Below are 17,645 nucleotides of genomic sequence, written 5' to 3' on the forward strand. Positions count from 1 at the left end.
CAGGTGCTCGCCATGGTGCCCGGCTGGGTTTTCCCATTTTTTTCATGAGTGAGGGTCTCACTCTCGCTCAGACAAGCCTTGAACTCCTGAGCTCAAGCAATCCTCCCGCCTCAGCCTCCCACAATGCTGGGATTATAGGCGTGAGCCACCGTGCCCAGCTAAACTCTTGTTTTCCAACCTCACAGCACACTTGAACCTATAGCTAAACTTCGTGGCACACTTAAATTATGTTGATCAAAAACAAAAAGAGTAAAGAAAACATAATACATTTACTGTGAACTTCTTTCAAAAATAATTTAATTAGTGATCTTTAAAATTTTTTGTGACATACCTACATCCTCTTATGAGACACTGGTTGAAAATCACTGGATTAGAGGGAGAAACAGACTAAGTTCTCACCTTACAGTTTGAGAAACACTGGCAGAAAAGTAGAAAAGTCATATAGGAGTGCACAAGCCAAGTCTGTGAGACTCAGGACAGGCTTCCCAGAGAAAATGCTCTCCTAGGGGAGTTCTGAAGATGAGTGGAATTAATCAAAAGTAGTAGAGGAAGCGGAGTCGGGGGAGGAGAGAGCAGTCTAGGCAGAGAAGATGGATCAGAGGAAAGGACTAGGAGTTAGAAGGATCACATATCAAAAAAAAGTCCTGGGTGCCCGTAGCTCAGTGGTTAGGGCGCTGCCTGTATACACTGAGGCAGGCGTGTTCAAACCCAACCCGGGCCAATTAAAATAACAATGACAACTGCAACAAAAAATGTAGCCAGGCGTTGTGGCAGACAACTGTAGTCCCAACTACTTGGGTGGCTGAGGCAAAAGAATCACTTAAGCCCAAGAGTTTGAGGTTGCTGTGAGCTGTGACACAACGGCACTCTACCCAGGGCAACAGCTTGAGACTCTGTCTCAAAAAAAAAAAAAAATTCCTGGACATAGCCCCCTACTTCACAAACATGATAAACACACCAACACTCTACATTTTTTCTTTAAAAAAGCACAGCTATATTGTGTCCTCCTGAGCACTGAATTGTCTTAATAGTCTAACATACTAACTGGATGTTTGTCCTTTGGCAACATGAGACATGCTTTGTTTCACTTTATGTAATCCCATCATCACTCAGATTATACTCTGTCAGGGGCCAGGTAAATAATAACTATTTTAGTGATCTCAAAAGAGCACATACTATGTGTAGAGTACTGAATTTGACATACACCTTGGATCTACAGTCGGAGGGTGTGATGGTTAATTTTAGGTGTCAATAAGTACCTAGGTAAAGCGTTGTTTCTGGGTGTGTCTGCCAGGGTTTTCAGCGCTTGGAAGAGATCAGCATTTAAATCTGTGAACTCAGTACAGACTCAGTAGATGGACCTCCTCTATGAGGGAGGCCTCATCCGATTGCTGAGGGCCTGAGGAGAAAGACAGAGAGGGATCACATTCGCCCCCTTCCTCCTGCCTCACAGCGTGAGCTGGGACATCTCATCTCATCCTCTCCTGTGCTCGGATTTACACCACTGGCTCCCCTTGCACTACACCATCAGCTTCCCTGGGTTTCCAGCCTGCAAGTAGCAAACTGCGTGACTTGCCGGCCTCCATGGTCGTGTGAGCCAATCTTCACTTTGTACGTACCCACAGGCACCCTTGCTGCTTCCGTTTCTCCAGAGAAGCCCGCCTGACACAGGAGGCACACAAAGGAATGAACAAGGTAAGCAGGCAGGAGGGACAGGGGTGGTTGTGGGCTTTTGTTTAGTCTGTTTTGTGTTATTGTAAAAGAATACCTGAGACTGGATGATTTATAAATAAAAAAGATTTTGCACACTATTCTGCAGACGGCACACGAAGGTTGGCACGTGGTGAAGGCCTCAGGCTGCCTCCACTCATGGGGGAAGGTGAAAGGGAGGGAGTACAGAGATCACCGGGAGAGAGAGGAAGCAAGGAAGACAGTGAGGAGGTGTCAGGCTCTTTGTAATAGCTGCTCTCCCGGGAACCAACAGAGTGAGAACTCACACACTACCTGGAGGAATGCACCAAGCCATTCACCAGGGATCTGCCCTATGACCCAAACACTTCCCATCAGGCCCTGTCTACCACACTGGGGACCAAATTTCAAACAGAGGAGGGAATGGAAAACATCTTAACTATAGTAGCTTTTATGGGACCCTCCTGGCCTAAATTCCAACTTAGAATACTTGTGTTATAGTTTGTTCCATGTAGGACAGCTATCCTACCACACCCACGGCCAGAGTCTGGACCATCTCTGGGGGCAGGAATACAGGCTGGATGGAAGGGCCTCTTTCAATTCTCACCTTGGAAATACTTCAGTGTTAGTTAGAGCCCTGACCAGGGAATGAGAAAGAAGACCAGATATCGGGATCTCTTTTGAAGGAGAAGAAAGAACTTTAAAAGTACTAACTGTTGTAAGCCCCCAGAGACAGGAGAAGTCATGCCCCGTTAAGGCATCCTGAAAGAAACCTGAAGTATGTAAATAGAATTTCAAGGTGGCAGGGAAGAGGTTCAAGGGAGGAGGACTGGAGCAAAGAAGAAAGCAATCCAAGCAGAGGGAACAACCTGAGCCAGTTAGAGGTCCACGTGAGGTCATCACAAACCAGGCAGGGGAGGGGCCCCCCCAGCCATACCAGACCACCTGGGCAGGCTCACCATTGCAACCTCTTGCTCATTGTCTCACCAGAGCATTTCATACAACATACTAATGGACACATGTCACTTCAGTATTGACTGTCCATGTTCCTCTGTGCTAGGGTTCTTTGAGATTTACATTGCTCGGGTAGGTCAGGATTACATAAAGTATAGTCACTCCAGCAGGATTATCACCTACTTAAAGGTATAAATAGTTTTGTATTGTAATCACTGATGTTTTCTGTCACTTTGCAGCTTACAAAAGTGCTTCTTCATGTACCCCCTTAATCCTTATGATGACACCCCCCAGAGTAGAAGCATTACTGTCTGGTCTCACGAGCTAAGAAACTGAAATGCCAGGACTACAGACAATAAAAATGCTGGACCAAGGTCTTAAACCTCAGTCTTTGATATCAAACATTACAGTGCTTTCAAAAGAATGGTTTCTTTCTTAGAACATTTGTTTGCATCTTTCCTATTTTTTATGTTATTTAGGACTTACAGCATCTCACGATTTGCTTTATTTCTTCATATCCATCAGTACAGGTTGAACATTCCTAATCTGAAAATCCAAAATCCAAATTGCTCTGAAATCTGAAACTTTTTTGAGTGCCAAAGCGATGCTCAAAGGAAATGTTCAGGGCGGCGCCTGTGGCTCAGTGAGTAGGACGCTGGCCCCATATACTGAGGGTGGCGGTTCGAACCTGGCTCCAGCCAAACTGCAACAAAAAAATAGCCGGCGTTGTGGTGGGTGCCTGTAGCCCCAGGTTCTCAGGAGGCTGAGGCAAGAGAATCACCTAAGCCCAAGAGCTGACGGTTGCTGTGAGCTGTGACGCCACTGCACTCTACTGAGGGCGACAAAGTGAACCTCTTATCTCTTTCAGATTTTGGGGGTTAGGGGTGCTTAACCAGAATATCCAACTGCTTTGGATATTCCAAAATCGAAAGCAGTCTGCAATCTGAAACCCTTCTGGTCTTCAGCGTGTTGAATAAGGGCTACACATCTGTAATTACAGGTGCATTCACACAGTTGTCAGCACATGGCAATTATGTCTCTAGTGGCCCTTTCATGAATGCTGTATCCTTTTCATTCCCAGTGCCACTACCCTGCTCAAGTTCGTACTGCCCAGAATGGCTGCCCCATTCATTCAGTCACACAATCATGCAGGCAGCTGTCATGCCCCAGGTGCTGTGCTGAGTTCTAGGCATGCTTTGGGGATCAATGTAGAGCTCCTGCTTTCAAAGAACTTACGGTCTAGATAGAGAATGAGAGAGACGAGTAACTAGGACCTTTTGAGTGATGAGAGAAATGCCGCAATGGAGCAGGCAGAGCACGGGGCCCTAGTGTCAAGGTTGAGGCTCCAAGTCCACAGTTAAGGAAGGAGCCAGTGGTGTCTAAGGCTGGGAAACAAACACTAGCAAATAAAAAAGGTGAGAAATGTTCAGTTTGGGCAAAAGAAATGGCCTGGGCATGAGCATCAGCGTGATTTCATGGCCAGAACTAAAAGAAGTTTGATACGCCCGAAGGGTGGATGCCATGGGAAGAAGTTGTTGAGAAATGAGCTAAGATTACGAAGAGCCTGGGAGTCGTAATAAGGAATTTGAACTTTATCCTGAGGCAGCGGAGACCATCAGAAGATTTCATGCAGTGTAGCTGCAGGAGAAGCTTTGAATTTTAAAAAGGTTTCACTGCCTATGGAGAAAAGATTAGAGCAGCACTGCCCCTTCGAAATATGATGTGAGCCGCTTATCTAATTTTAACTTTTCTAGAAGCTGCATTAAATGAGTAGAAAGAAACGTTAAAATTGGTATTTTACCAGTTAGTTAATTTTTATTAATTTGAATAATATAGTTTTTCTATCCCATGTACTACAAGGAGGTATGGAGAGAAGTGGCCATATTGAAGAAGTGTTTGGCAGGGGGAATGGCAAAAATTTATTACAGGCAAGGACTCCCTCTCTCTGTTTTGCACACCGAGATCACCCAATTTAGATACTCCCTGTTTCAATGCTTCCTTTGTTCCCCTTTTGCCCACCAGTGTAAATAAAGTCCGAATTCTTTAGCCAGCAGTGCACCCGGTTTCTCCAGCATCTGCATGCTCCCCTCCACAGCTGGACCTCTTTGCTTCCACCTGTAAACCCAATGTCTGAGATGAGGCATAACCTTAAACAGAAGGAATGAGAAGACTTTGGCTCAGCACTCTGGAATGGGGCATCAAACCATTCTTATTCCTAGTCAGAGCCCTATGTTCCAGGTCTGACTCCTGGCTTGGTCCTCTGGGGCTGGGGCCCAGCTTCTTGCTTTCCATTCTGGAAGTCTGCCCATAAACCTGAGCATAGCAGCTGGAGCCTGCTAACTGCTGACAGACTTTCTTAGTCCCTTACTCCTGATTACACTTCTGAGTGCCACCTGTTCCTACATTTCTCAGTACCAGCACCGCCCCTCCTTGAGACTTGTCACCTACCTCTCAATACCAACTCTACTTGCCTAGGTGACTGCTTGTCATCTGTTGCCATATTGTTCTGCAAATCTCTTCCAGTACCTTGTCTGTCAGCCTAGACTTCCTTGAGGTTCTTGCCTCATTCTGTAGGGCAGATTTAGCCCCTCCCAGTTTGCCTGGTCTTTTCAACCAGGTCATTTCTAACCATATCTTTAGCTATACCAGTGAACACTCAAGGCCCTCCAGATTAGAGCCCTACCATGCACTTAAACTTCTTTCTTACTATGCTTGTGTAACCTTCCCTCCAGTCAGCATAATCTCATCGTTGTTTGCTGTTCATTCCCCACAATTACAGACCTCACTTACTTATTTCTGCCAAGATGACAGTCTGGAAAAGGCTTTATCCCATTCCATTGCCACAAGACTTAGGCATTCATAATAAATATTAAGCTAAAAAATATGACAATCCATAATTCCCTCTCCACTCCAACTGGAAATGACATATCCCTCCCTGAATTCCTGTGGCTCATTATCTGCTTCCTTTGTGGATTTTATTGCCTTCTTCCTTATTTTAAACATCTTGTCTCCTCACAAATATGAACTTCTTGGGAATAAGATCCATGTCTGATGACTAAGCAGAGAAAAGTAACCAGGGAAGAGGAAAAGAGTATGAAAAGGAGAGAGAGAGGGGAAAGGGAAAGAGAGACTTGGCTCAATTACAAAAAATAAGTTTGGATCCATCAAGAATTATAACCAATATCACAGGAGTGGGTTTCAGACAAAAGGATTGAAGTTCAGCCCCAATCCTCTTTGTCTCATGTGCTCACTTGTCCCTCCTCCTTCTGACAAGGGATGATGCAACAAGGTCCTCCCAGATGTGGTTCCTTGATTTTGGACTTCCGAGCTTCCAGAATTGTAAGCCAAATAAACTTCTATTGTTTGTTAGTTTTTTTAAGAAATAATTATAGTTGAGTCCAAAATGGGGGCATAGAAGCAAGCTGGTTCTATCCTCCCACCCAAGAAAGTAAAAAACAAATAAACAGTGCCAGGATTATCACCAGACATACCCAGAACTCAAATATAAAGAGATGAGACAGCTCCAACACTTCCTGGAGGGCACAGAGATATGAAAAACTTCAAGGAGATGGTCAGAGAATCAGATTCCACATCTGTGACACCCCTTCTTCCCCCAACTCACTATCTCTACACTAGAAAAAATAAGATCAAGGTGGACAACCAGCTTCCCCAAAACCTTGGGTTCCCTGCAGGAGAGCTGTCCCTGCCTTAACCCAAAGAAAGCAATGCAACTTCCTGAAGGGAGAAATATCTTTGTGGATAGGGAAAGACAAAGGGTGAAGGCAGGACTGCCATCCCCAGCCCTGAAAAATCTGCTCTGTACCTTGGGCAAAGGACATACCAAATCAGAGTGCTATAGGAGGTTTGTTCCACAGGTCATCTAGGCATGAGCCCCCAGTTAGCCTTCTCACACTGCCAAGTTGTACCCTTTGGGAACTCCTTCATTTGGAAAAGGCAGCAATCAATCATTTACAAGAACCAAGGCAAACTAGAGCTGAAAAGGAGGCAATGATGTAAGCAAATATATCCAGTAAAAAACAAAACAAGCCAGACAGAGAAGACTGGAATACATAACTAATCATTCCATGCAAATACAGAGAGGTATATCCACAAAAAGCAACAGCAAACAGGGAACCAGGATATCCCCAAATGACAAAGCAAGGAACCAGTAAATCACCCTAATGAGATGGCAATATGTGAGCTCTCTGACAAAGAATTCATGCTAATAGTTTTAAGGAAACTCAGGAAAAAGCAATTCAGAAATTTATCCAAGAAATTTAACAAAGAGATAGAAATATTAAAAAAAAAATACAAACAGAAATCTTGGAGCTGAGAAATGTATTTGCCGAACTGAAAAATTCACAGAAGCTCTCAAAAGCAGAGGAAAGAATCAATGAACTTGAAGACCGGCTATTTGAAAATACAAGCCAGGGAGAAAGGCTCTTTCCTTTCTATCTGGCAGCGGCTATCAGGTAAGTCAGGATGGATACATACAAGTACATAGAAAGGAAGAAGCAGTATGATGTAATGCACTTTCTTCTGAGGATCTGCTGCTGCCAGTACTTCAAGCTCTCTGCTCTCCATGGGGCTCCCTGCCCCACCCAGCTGGATAAAGCACACAGACTAGGATACAAGGCTAAGCAAGGTTATATCATATATAGGACTTATGTGCACTGTGGTGGCTGCAAATGCCCAATTCCTAGGGTGCACCTTATGCCAAGCCTGTCCATCACGCTGTTACCCAGCGAAAGTTTGCTCAAAACCTTGAGTTTGTTGCCAGGGAGTGAGCTGGATTCCACAGTGGGGCTCTAAGAGTTTTAAATTCTAACTGGGTTGGTGAAGATTTGATATACAAATTTTTTGAGGTTATCCTCATTGATCCATTTCATAATGCTATCAGAAGAAATCCTGCATCCCAGTGGATCACCAAACCAGTCTACAAGCACAGGGAGATGTGTGGGCTGACATCTGCAGGGCGGAAGAGCTGTGGCCTTGAAAAGGCCCATAAATTCCACTATACTCTTTGTGGTTCCTGTCATGTAGCTTGGCGAAGGTGCAATACTCTCCAACTCCATCATTACTGGTGATATATGTAATGTTTGTAAAAATTATACCTAACAAATAATTTAGGATGATCAATAGAAAAACACACACACACACACACAGAGGATAAAAAAAAGAAAGAAGAATGAAAAGCTATAGAGATCACCTACAAGATACAAAATTACCTTAAAAGACCAAATCTAAGAATTATTGATGTTCAAAGGGGAACTAAGCAAGAGCAAGGGGTAGAAAGTTTATTCGAAGAAATAATAAGAGAAAACTTTCCAAAATTTGAGAAAATATAAATATCCACGTACAGGAAGGTCAGAGAATACCAAACAGATGTGACCCAAATAAGATGACCCCAAGGCATATAATTATAAAATTCTCAAAAGTCAAAGATGAAAAGAGAATCCTAAAATCAGCAAGAGAAAAGAAGTAAATAACATACAAAGGAACTCCAATTCATCTAGCAATAGACTTTTTAACAGGAACTATACAGGCCAGGAAGAAGTAGAACAACATGTTCCAAGTGCTGAAAGAAAAAAAAAAACTGTAACCCAAGAATATCGTATCCAGCAAAGTTATCCTTCAAATATAAAAAGGAGATAAAGTCTTTCCCAGATAAACAAAAGCTGAGAGAATTCATCACTACTAGATCCATTTTACCAGAAATGCTGAAGAAATTCTTCAATTTGAAAGAAAAAATAATAATACTAAAAAAAATTGAAGATATAAAACCAACTGGTAAGATTAAGTATATAGGTAAAACCAGAATACTTTAATAATGTAATCATGGTGAATAATACATTCATAATTCTGTTATAGCATGAAGCCCAAAAGACAAATCTTCCAACAATAATAATAGCCACAGCAACTTGTTGAGACATGGGTAATATAAAAATGTGTAAACTGAGACAATTAAAAGCCAAAATGTTGATGGATGGAGTTAAAGCGTAGTTTTTTTTTTTTCATTTTTTCTTTGTCCTAGTCTTTCCTTTGTGATCTAAGTTGTCCTTTATTTAAAAGAACTTGTTATATCTACAAGATGATTTTTTTGTAAGCCTTATGGTAACTGTAATGCAAAAACCTAACTAAAAATAAAAATTAACAAATTAAAATACACTACCAGAGAAAATCACTTAACCACAAAGAAATATAGTAAGATAGAAAAAATGGAAGAGAGGAGTTCCTTTTCCAACCAGAAATTAAACAACAAAATGGCAGTAGTAAGTCCTTACTTATCAATAATAATTCAAATACATATGGACTCAATTCTCCCATTAACAGGTATAAAGTGGCTGAATGGATAAAAAAATAAGATCCACTATATGTTGCTTACAAGAACCTTACTTCACCTATAAAAGACATACAAAGACTGAAAGTGAAGGGATGAAAAAAGATTCCATGTAACTCAAAACCAAAAAATAGCAGAAGGAGCTATAATTATATCAGATAAAATAGACTACAAATCAAAGACTGTAAAACAGACAAAGAAAAGTTACTACATAATGATAAAGGGATCAATTCAACAAGAGAATGTAACAATTATAAATATTCTTTATGTACTTGAGGTCTCTCAACAGCAGAATGGATAGAGCAGAGGAAAGAGTATAGTATATATATATATATATACTTTATATACTTGAGAGCTCCCAAGCATATAAAGCAAACATTAATCGATCTAAAAGGAGAGATAGACTGAAATATGATAATAGTAGGGGACTTGATAACCCCACTCTTAGTAATGGACAGATTATCCAGATATAAAATCAATAAAGAGACATTAGAGTTAAACTACACATAATATCTACTACCAACTGATTTTTACAGAACATTTCACCCAATTGCGGTAAAATACATAGGGTTATTACAAAAGTTTTGAGATACACAAAATCAAGAAGTGTAAAGTCCATGCAGACAGAAACCAATGAAGCCCTCTTAGGAACACTGATAAGCTGAGGAAGTTGAAACTTGCACAGAGAAATCAGAAAGGACACTGTCCAGTGTGTTTCTTGGAAGTGAAATAATGAACCATAATACGGTCTGTCTCAAAACTTTCATAGTGAACCATGCATATATTCTTTTCATTGGGACATGGAACAGTCTCCAGAATAGACCATCTTGTAGCCCACAGAAAAGTCTGAATAAATTCAAAAAAGTAGATCTCATATCAAGTATCTTTTCTGACCACAATGGAGTAAAACTAGAAATCAATAATGAGAAGAATCTTGGAAACTGTACAAACACATGGAAATTAAACAACATGCTCCTGAATGACCGATGGGTCAATAAATAAATTCAGAAGTAAATCTAAACATTTTAAGATTTATAACTGAACAAGCTCACACTGTCAAGTGCCCATTTAGCATCCTTAATGACATCATTCCTGAAGGATGGGGGATAGGAGCCCTTGTCCCTGTGGACTCTAAGGAATTTCACTGAGAGTCCCTCAGGTAATAGTATTATTCTGTATATATGTTCTTTATTTTCTCCCCTTTTGCCTTTCTATTTAGAATTAACTCCTCCCATCTCCCCTTCCCTCTCTCTCTCATTGAATGCATCTGGAACCCCCAAGGCCCTACCCTAAGTTCCCCCAGACGGAGCTGAAATAAGTTCAGTAACCCAGGTGAAATCCCTTCAGTTCTTCCTTTCAGCATCTACTGAGTCCACAAATACATTGCAGGCTTCCCCAATGATAGACGCAAACTGAAGGACCCAGGAACACAGTTCTACCCTCCCCTGGCTATCTTTTAGTAGAGACCTAATGGTAGTGGGAAGGTACAAGTAGGAGAACCACACTGGTAAGTGGATATTTCTGTTTAGGATCAAGGCGGGAAAAGTTAATTCTTGAATCTGATATAATATGGCCTCTTGTTCCCTATAGAGACATGAGATCTGGACATGGAGATCTTATTGCCCTTTTTTTGCCAAAGTTCATGCCACCATGGGACCGGGGGACTTAAGCAGATAGTACGTCACTGTTCTGAGTCATCCAGCTTTCCTCTTAGGAGTCCCAGATACTTTAGAATATATGCTAGAAATCTCAGCAAATCCCTGTATGGTAGCTGGAGCACATTATCAACAAAAACAAAATAATTATAATCCACTCCCCACAATACCTATTCTGCTTGCATTATTCCATAATTTTAGACATCTGAGTGACTCTCATGTGTCACTATGTAAACTATGCTTGTTCTATTGTACAAATATATGTTGCCAAATCCTAAGCCCTGCGGTCTGAAGGCCTAATGGTTTTGAGTCGTATAATGCCAGCCAAACATCAAAAACCAGGTTTTATAAAGAAGCATTTAACTATGATTAAACCTGCTTCAAAGTGCTTTCAAAAGGTTAGTCACTCCTCCTAACTGCCCTGTCTGGGTGACGAGCTCCATTTCCCTGATGAAACTATGAGTGCTGAGTTTCCTTTGGAAGCATCAAAGAAGAGTCTCCCTTGCCTCACAAACTTGATGGGGCTGTGTAAAGGCAACAGAATTAGAGATAACCTCTCAGAATCTCATGTGTCTGAGTGGAGATGGAGAGATGAACTCCTGTCTCCTGGAATGCTTTTTCTGGAATTAGAGCCTTGCTGTCCTTGTGGCAGGTACCTAGGAACACAGTGCCATTAGTAGACAGTCCTTTTAACTATAAGTTACAACATTTTCTGGTCCAGCACATGTTGAACATTAACTTTTAAGGTGTGGTACAAGAGCCACTCTATAGCCTCGGAAGCAGATGGACCCTCAGCAGGAGAGGATGATGAAAGCATCACTTATTATATATCAGATGTCCAGAAGCTAAAGCACAGAAAGCACTTTAAGAAGAAAATCAGAAACCAGCTACATGAGTCTGAGAAAACATTATTTTTCTATCTATTCAAAATGGAATTTTATGATTTTGAGAGTGAAGATGGGCATTACCTTTTTAAAGAATAGAAATTTGTCGATTTCTATTAATATTAAAAACACATATTCCCATTGAAGAAGTAATATCACTGCTAGGAATTTACCCTAAGGATATACAGGAATATTTCAACAAGATGTGTACATAAGGATGGTCATGAAGCATCATTTGTCATGGTTTTAAAAATACATCAACACGTCCATCAGTACAGAGACTTGTTAAATAAAAATGGCACATCCATATTATGGATTACTTATGCAGTGATTAAAAGAATGAGATGGGGCACGGTGGCTTATGCCTGTAATCCTAGTACTCTGGGAGGCCAAGGCAGGTAAATTGCCAGAGCTCACAGGTTCGAGATCCGCGTGAGCAAGAGCAAGACCCTGTCTCTAAAAATAGCCAGGCATTGTGATAGGTGACTCTAGTTCCAGCTACCTGGGAGGCTAAGGCAAGAGAATCTCTTTAAGCTCAAGAGTTTGAGGTTGCTGTGAGCTGTGATGCCACAGCACTCTACCAAGGGCGATATAGAGAGACTGTCTAAAAAAAGAATGAACTGGATATGAGTATGCCAATATGAAACATTCCTTTTTTCAGTTTCAGTTTCTTATTTATAATACTCCACAGTATTAGAAATTCTAGTAAGTATCTCTTTATTTTAATGAGTTTCTAAGTTAGTGTCTTCAGTAGCAATTAGGTGTGTGGCTAAAGAGGGAAGAAAAAAAGAGATTGACAGCAGAGAAATGTATAATACTCTTAGCTCAATAAGCTAAAGAGGAAGTATTCCAGTCTACACAGAAGAAGAAGTGGGTCCCTGCAGAAAGTGTGTAGTGTGTGCTAGGGTGGAGGAGGAAGTGGAAAGAAGAAGAGTCATAATTGCCTTGTCTGGGTTTTTTAATCGAATTTAATTTTTTCTACTTATTTTACTTTGGAAAAGAGATTTTGATAAGAGGAACTAGTCCTTGCCTGAGAATATGAAGGACCAAAATGTTGTCTCAGCTGTCCAGAAAGAGTCAGAAGGAGCACCCTTCTCCCCTCCCCTTCCCGCTGGCCAGTGGGAAGGCTAGAAAAGAGGTGCTTGGAGGGAATGTTGATAAACCTACTTAGCAGTAGGCCTTGCAGTGTGAGGAATATAAACCAGCAGCAGAGAACGGACTTTTAAGAGCTGCTGGTGGCTGTGTTTCCAATGAACAGCATGACTCCTTTGTATTCTTGGGCCTGGGAGAGGGAAAAAAAAAAAAAAAACCTTTTTGCTCTTATGTGCAGTATTGAACTGCATTCATTAATCCATTTCATGATCAGGGTCAGCGCGGCATATTTGATTATCTATCCTGATAGTATGAGGAAGTAAGGCAAGACTGAGACTCAAAAAAGTCACTGTGCTGAAAGTGTCACGTGTCACACAACTTTCGTTTGTGATACACATGGAGGCTTTCCATTGGCCAAAACCTATTGCCATGGCTTACATGATGGAGCAAGGTTATTAATATTTATCTAGTGAAATAGCCAATGGCAGTGGCCTGGATATACATCCTATAAAATAAACATGACTTTACCATGTTTTTCTTCCTGATGATGAGCCCACAGAATCAGCAGACTCTCCTGCTCACTCACCATCCAAGCATTCATCATCAGGGCATAAAAGGGTAGGTTAGCAAAATTATAAGCTTTGTTGGATAATTTCTAAATGCTGGAACTTCTTCAGGGAAATGACCTTCTCCCCCCACCCCAGGGAGGGTTACTTCAGCTAGTTGCAGCAGGGGGAGTAATGAGGTCAAGGTCATGAGCTTGTTTACCCTGAGGGCCAATTAGCTTTGATCTGTTTCATGGCCACATCTTGTTTGTCTCCCTCGACCCAAACAGCTGTTTCAAAAATGGATGTCCTTGATGGACAAAGGATACTGATCCAAAGTAAAAAAGATGTAGTAGTTCAAGTTTATCATGCTCCTGACAAAATGACAAAAAGCAAATTAGAAACGTTCAAATTACATCATTTGGTATTTGTTCCAAAGAGATGAAGAATAATAACATCAACAAATCTCAAAAATCTATACAACTGCTAAATTGAGTACCAGTTATGTATTCAGAAACAAACCATTTCTTCTTAAAAAGAAGGCTATCATACTATGAACCCATTTTTCCACTAAAAAAATTCTTTAAAGAAAATTATTTCATCTAGCCCATTAAGAAGAATGTTTTATTTGTTTGTAGGCATTCCCCCAGAAAGTAAACTGGAATCAAGATGAGCTCTATCAAATTCCACACCCTTTTTATTTTAGTAAATATTTCATATAAAACTTAACTGAATCGACATTTTAGTCACTATTTGATCCGAGCATTTTTTCATGTTAATTTAAGTACTAATTTTCTCTTTTGTAAATGATAGTTCTTCAAATTGACCCAGCTTTTCTTTCATAAATATGCTTTGCACCTACTCAGTAAGCATACAATACATTCTTTCTCCCATCGGTCACAGAAGAACACTGATGCTTTCCTATCATTCATAACAAGATGCAAATATCCAAACTGTCTTTCCTCACGCTTCTACCTATCTTCTTGTTTTTAAAGTTTCCAACATAATCCATGAGCATTCTTGATATCTGGAATGCCACATGACCACTATCTGAAACACATATGAAGCCATAAAATTAATCTTGGGGGCTAACTTACACATTCACCTTGACCGAGAATTAATGGAGGCTACCTCACAGACCATCCTAGAATTAGCTTTGAGGTCCCTCTCACGTACTCACCTTGAAATCTGAGCACATCTGCAACTTACATGCTTTGATCTCAAGAAAATAAAAGAACATTTTGCAATGCTACAAATAAGCCTTGGATATTTATTTGTTTATTTTAGTAATCACTATTTGTAATCCTTGCTCTTAGAAAATGGGCAGCTATCCTGCTTCCTTACTGAAAGGAGTCCGTTCTCTGGGGGAGAAGGAGGTCTTGCCTTCTCGGTTCTTTCCCCACCACCTGTAATAGTTGTCTCCCGAAAGCCTGAGGAAAGGGTCTAAGGGAGGAGCGAGAGCCAACAGTGCCAGGTGTCCAGTTTTGCCAGGGGGCTGGAACAGAACTATCTACTTCAGAAATTGTTCTGCCTATCACTGCTCATTTTTCTTCAAAGGAGCACTAAATCCAGGCCTCAGGAAAGATAAAGATAATTCCCTGAAGGTTGAACTTATTTTGGTAATGACCTAAGAAAGTATGTCTCTCTCCTCAAAGAAATTTATGCCAACCATGCGTATGTTGATCTAAAACCTGAAACATGTGAGTAAACCATGGATGGCACACATCAAATCAGGCTGAGGACAGAGAATCTGGGATATGGAATTTATACCCTTTTTTCATCCTAGATTTTCTATTCTTCCCAACTTTGTAAAAGAAACCCCCCAGTTCTCCGTGGGCCATCAGGCTGTCTCACAGTAGTTGTGTTTATCTCCATAAGGATAGGAACATATCATATAAAATGAGGTGCCCCAAATCCTTCAAACCATGATGGATTATATATAAACACCATATTACTTAATAATACTTTACATAGAATAAAGTTTCTCCCTTATTTCTCATGTATGAGGTCACTAGGAAAATCCCTTCTAATGTCTTCCCTTTCCTGCTTCTCTTTGATAACCCCTCTTTTCCCTCCCTAGCTTTCTCCTTTCTCCTGCAGTACAGAGCCCCTTTTCCTCTTTACTGTACAATTCTAAACACGAGCTCTGCCAATAACCCTAAGCTTTTGCTGCATCACACTGATGTGCCCTTGCTGTGCCTTACAGTGGTTAACTCATACATAACAGGATCTCCTTAGATCTTCCTCTGAGAACAAAATTCTACATATCCATCCAAAAGTTACAACCAGTAGGGTGGAAATTGAGCCAAAAATAAATAGATCCTGCTTTGAACTACTGATCACATTAAATAAGGGGAGAAAAATACATCTGCACCAAGAGATGGAGGTGGGGGAAAAAGTGCTAGCCGGAGTTGTACCTTAAAAATGCTCTTGAACACGTAAAACAAAATATAAAGATGATCTGTCCCTGCAAGCATCCCCCTCAAATGGCAATAATAAAGTGTGCCCCCAAATTAAAAGAGAATGGCCAGGAACTTTACCACATTACTAGAGTTTGCAAAGGTTAGAGTCTTTAGGAATGTTATACAATTATAAAAACCAACTGCATGGAACGACAGTTAGGAATCAGAGTGTAATGACATTATTCTGCAACTCTGGGCAAATCGTGATCTCAGATCATCCATTTTCTTATGAACTCCCTCCCTGAGGAGTCCCGGGCAAGGTCACCAGATGGCTTATGTATACTGAATTGTCTGGCCAGTTTATTTTCCATTATGAAATCTTGTTTAATGGTCCTGTGTTTGAACATGATCCGATATTGTGAACGACTGTCATTAGAGTGTAATCATTTTCGTCTCCACCTCAGTGTGACTGTGCTTCAGATTCTCTAATCCAAACTCAAGTTGTCCCAGTTCCATAGGATAATGGGCAAATGCCATTTCTTTTGCTAAAATAAAAATCTTCCAGACTGTAAAATTACTTATTAGTTTCAGAAACTCTGGCTAACCTCAAGATCAGGAACAGAAACATGAGGATATCAACAGTGTAAGAAAAATATAAAGTTAACTTTCTATTCCAAAGCTCATCTACTTACAAGTTAAGGGGATCTTCAGTTTGTTTCTCTGTAAGTCCATAAAGACATTAAACAATCCACAGCAGATATTTTCCTATTGATGGCAGGCAGAACTGGTACACTCTGGCTCAGGGCAGCTTTGATCAACAGAAGTTCTTAGGTTAAAATGTGTAGGAGACTAAACTTCCATATTCATTTTATTCACTTGAAGTGGTTAAAGTTAAGTTTCTGTCCACTAAAAATACTACAGCAACAACATGATATCAGGCTTCCCCAAACACAGCATTTCATCAGACTTCAAGCACTGAATAATTGGTTCCTCCACACCAACAACATTAGTACAAAAATAGAGATCTCACCAACAATGGCACACAGGGCTCTTGAAGTTTGGGGGATGAACTTTCCCCAGGGGCACAGAGCTTGCATGGCCCTTTGTGACCTGACTCCTGTCCTCCTCTCAAGCCTTGACTTTCCCCCACCCCCCTGCCTTGAACCCTACCTTCCAGCTGTTTTGAACGGCTCTTCATCCTCCCTCCCCGCTATCCCTTCCGCCTTGCTTTTCCCTCTGTGAGGGACGTTCCCCACCTCCATCTCTTGGTGCCGTTCACTTCTACTCATTCACCATGTACCAGTTTATACATCACTTACTCCTGCACATCATTAATTACTCTGACATTTTCCTAATCTACCCAAGTCAGGTAAAATGTGCCTCGTATGTGCTATGCTACAACCTCTTGTTTCCTTTTACTTATTTTTCTTACATTTTTTATTTTAGATTAGTACGAGGGTACAATTAGGTTACAATGTTTGCAGCTGTGAATTTCTTTTTAATTGCCCTGAGCACATGCATGATGCTTTTTTAAAAATCTGTATTCCTCCCTGCACTATAAACTCCATTATGGGTCCTATTCAGAGAAGTTACTCAACAGACATAACTCAATGTAACTCGAGTGAATAGAATACTCAATTCACTATGTTTACGAAGGCAGAAACATATTTTAGATGTTTTTGCTATTTATTGACATATTGTTTTATTTAAGCCGTTTGTTTTGTGTTTAATTTTTAGAATTGCAAAAAGCATAGAAAAGCACCAATATATAATTATAAACATATAATCATGTTAATATTACCACCACCTGAAATTGACAAAAGTTAACAATTTTTCTTATTACTTCCAGTCTATTCAAGACTATTTTCCAAGAGTCAAAATCCAACTAGTTTTGTGGCCAATCCTGAACTAAGAGTGGAGAAAAATGGAAATTATATCATTATGCCCTTGCTGTGTGCCAGTCATTGTGTTAGATGTTGTATGGATTACATATTTGATATTCCCCTAAGGGTATTATTATACACATTATATAGATGAAAAAACTGAGGCTTAGAGGATTAGCTCCTGCCCAAATAATACAGCCA

The 17,645-nt window shown here is 40.6% G+C and overlaps 1 protein-coding gene and 1 pseudogene across 2 annotated transcripts in view; one reads left to right on the top strand and one right to left on the bottom strand.

Annotated features, from left to right (window-relative positions):
- RGL1 (ral guanine nucleotide dissociation stimulator like 1) overlaps positions 1 to 17,645 on the bottom strand; it is a 287,354-nt gene that overhangs the window by 147,941 nt on the left and 121,768 nt on the right. The gene's annotated exons all lie outside the window — the stretch shown is intronic.
- On the top strand, positions 7,126 to 7,730 carry LOC128595607 (60S ribosomal protein L15-like; annotated as a pseudogene).

This window comes from Nycticebus coucang, chromosome 10 (genome assembly GCF_027406575.1).
Source record: "Nycticebus coucang isolate mNycCou1 chromosome 10, mNycCou1.pri, whole genome shotgun sequence".
Lineage (NCBI taxonomy): Eukaryota > Metazoa > Chordata > Mammalia > Primates > Lorisidae > Nycticebus > Nycticebus coucang.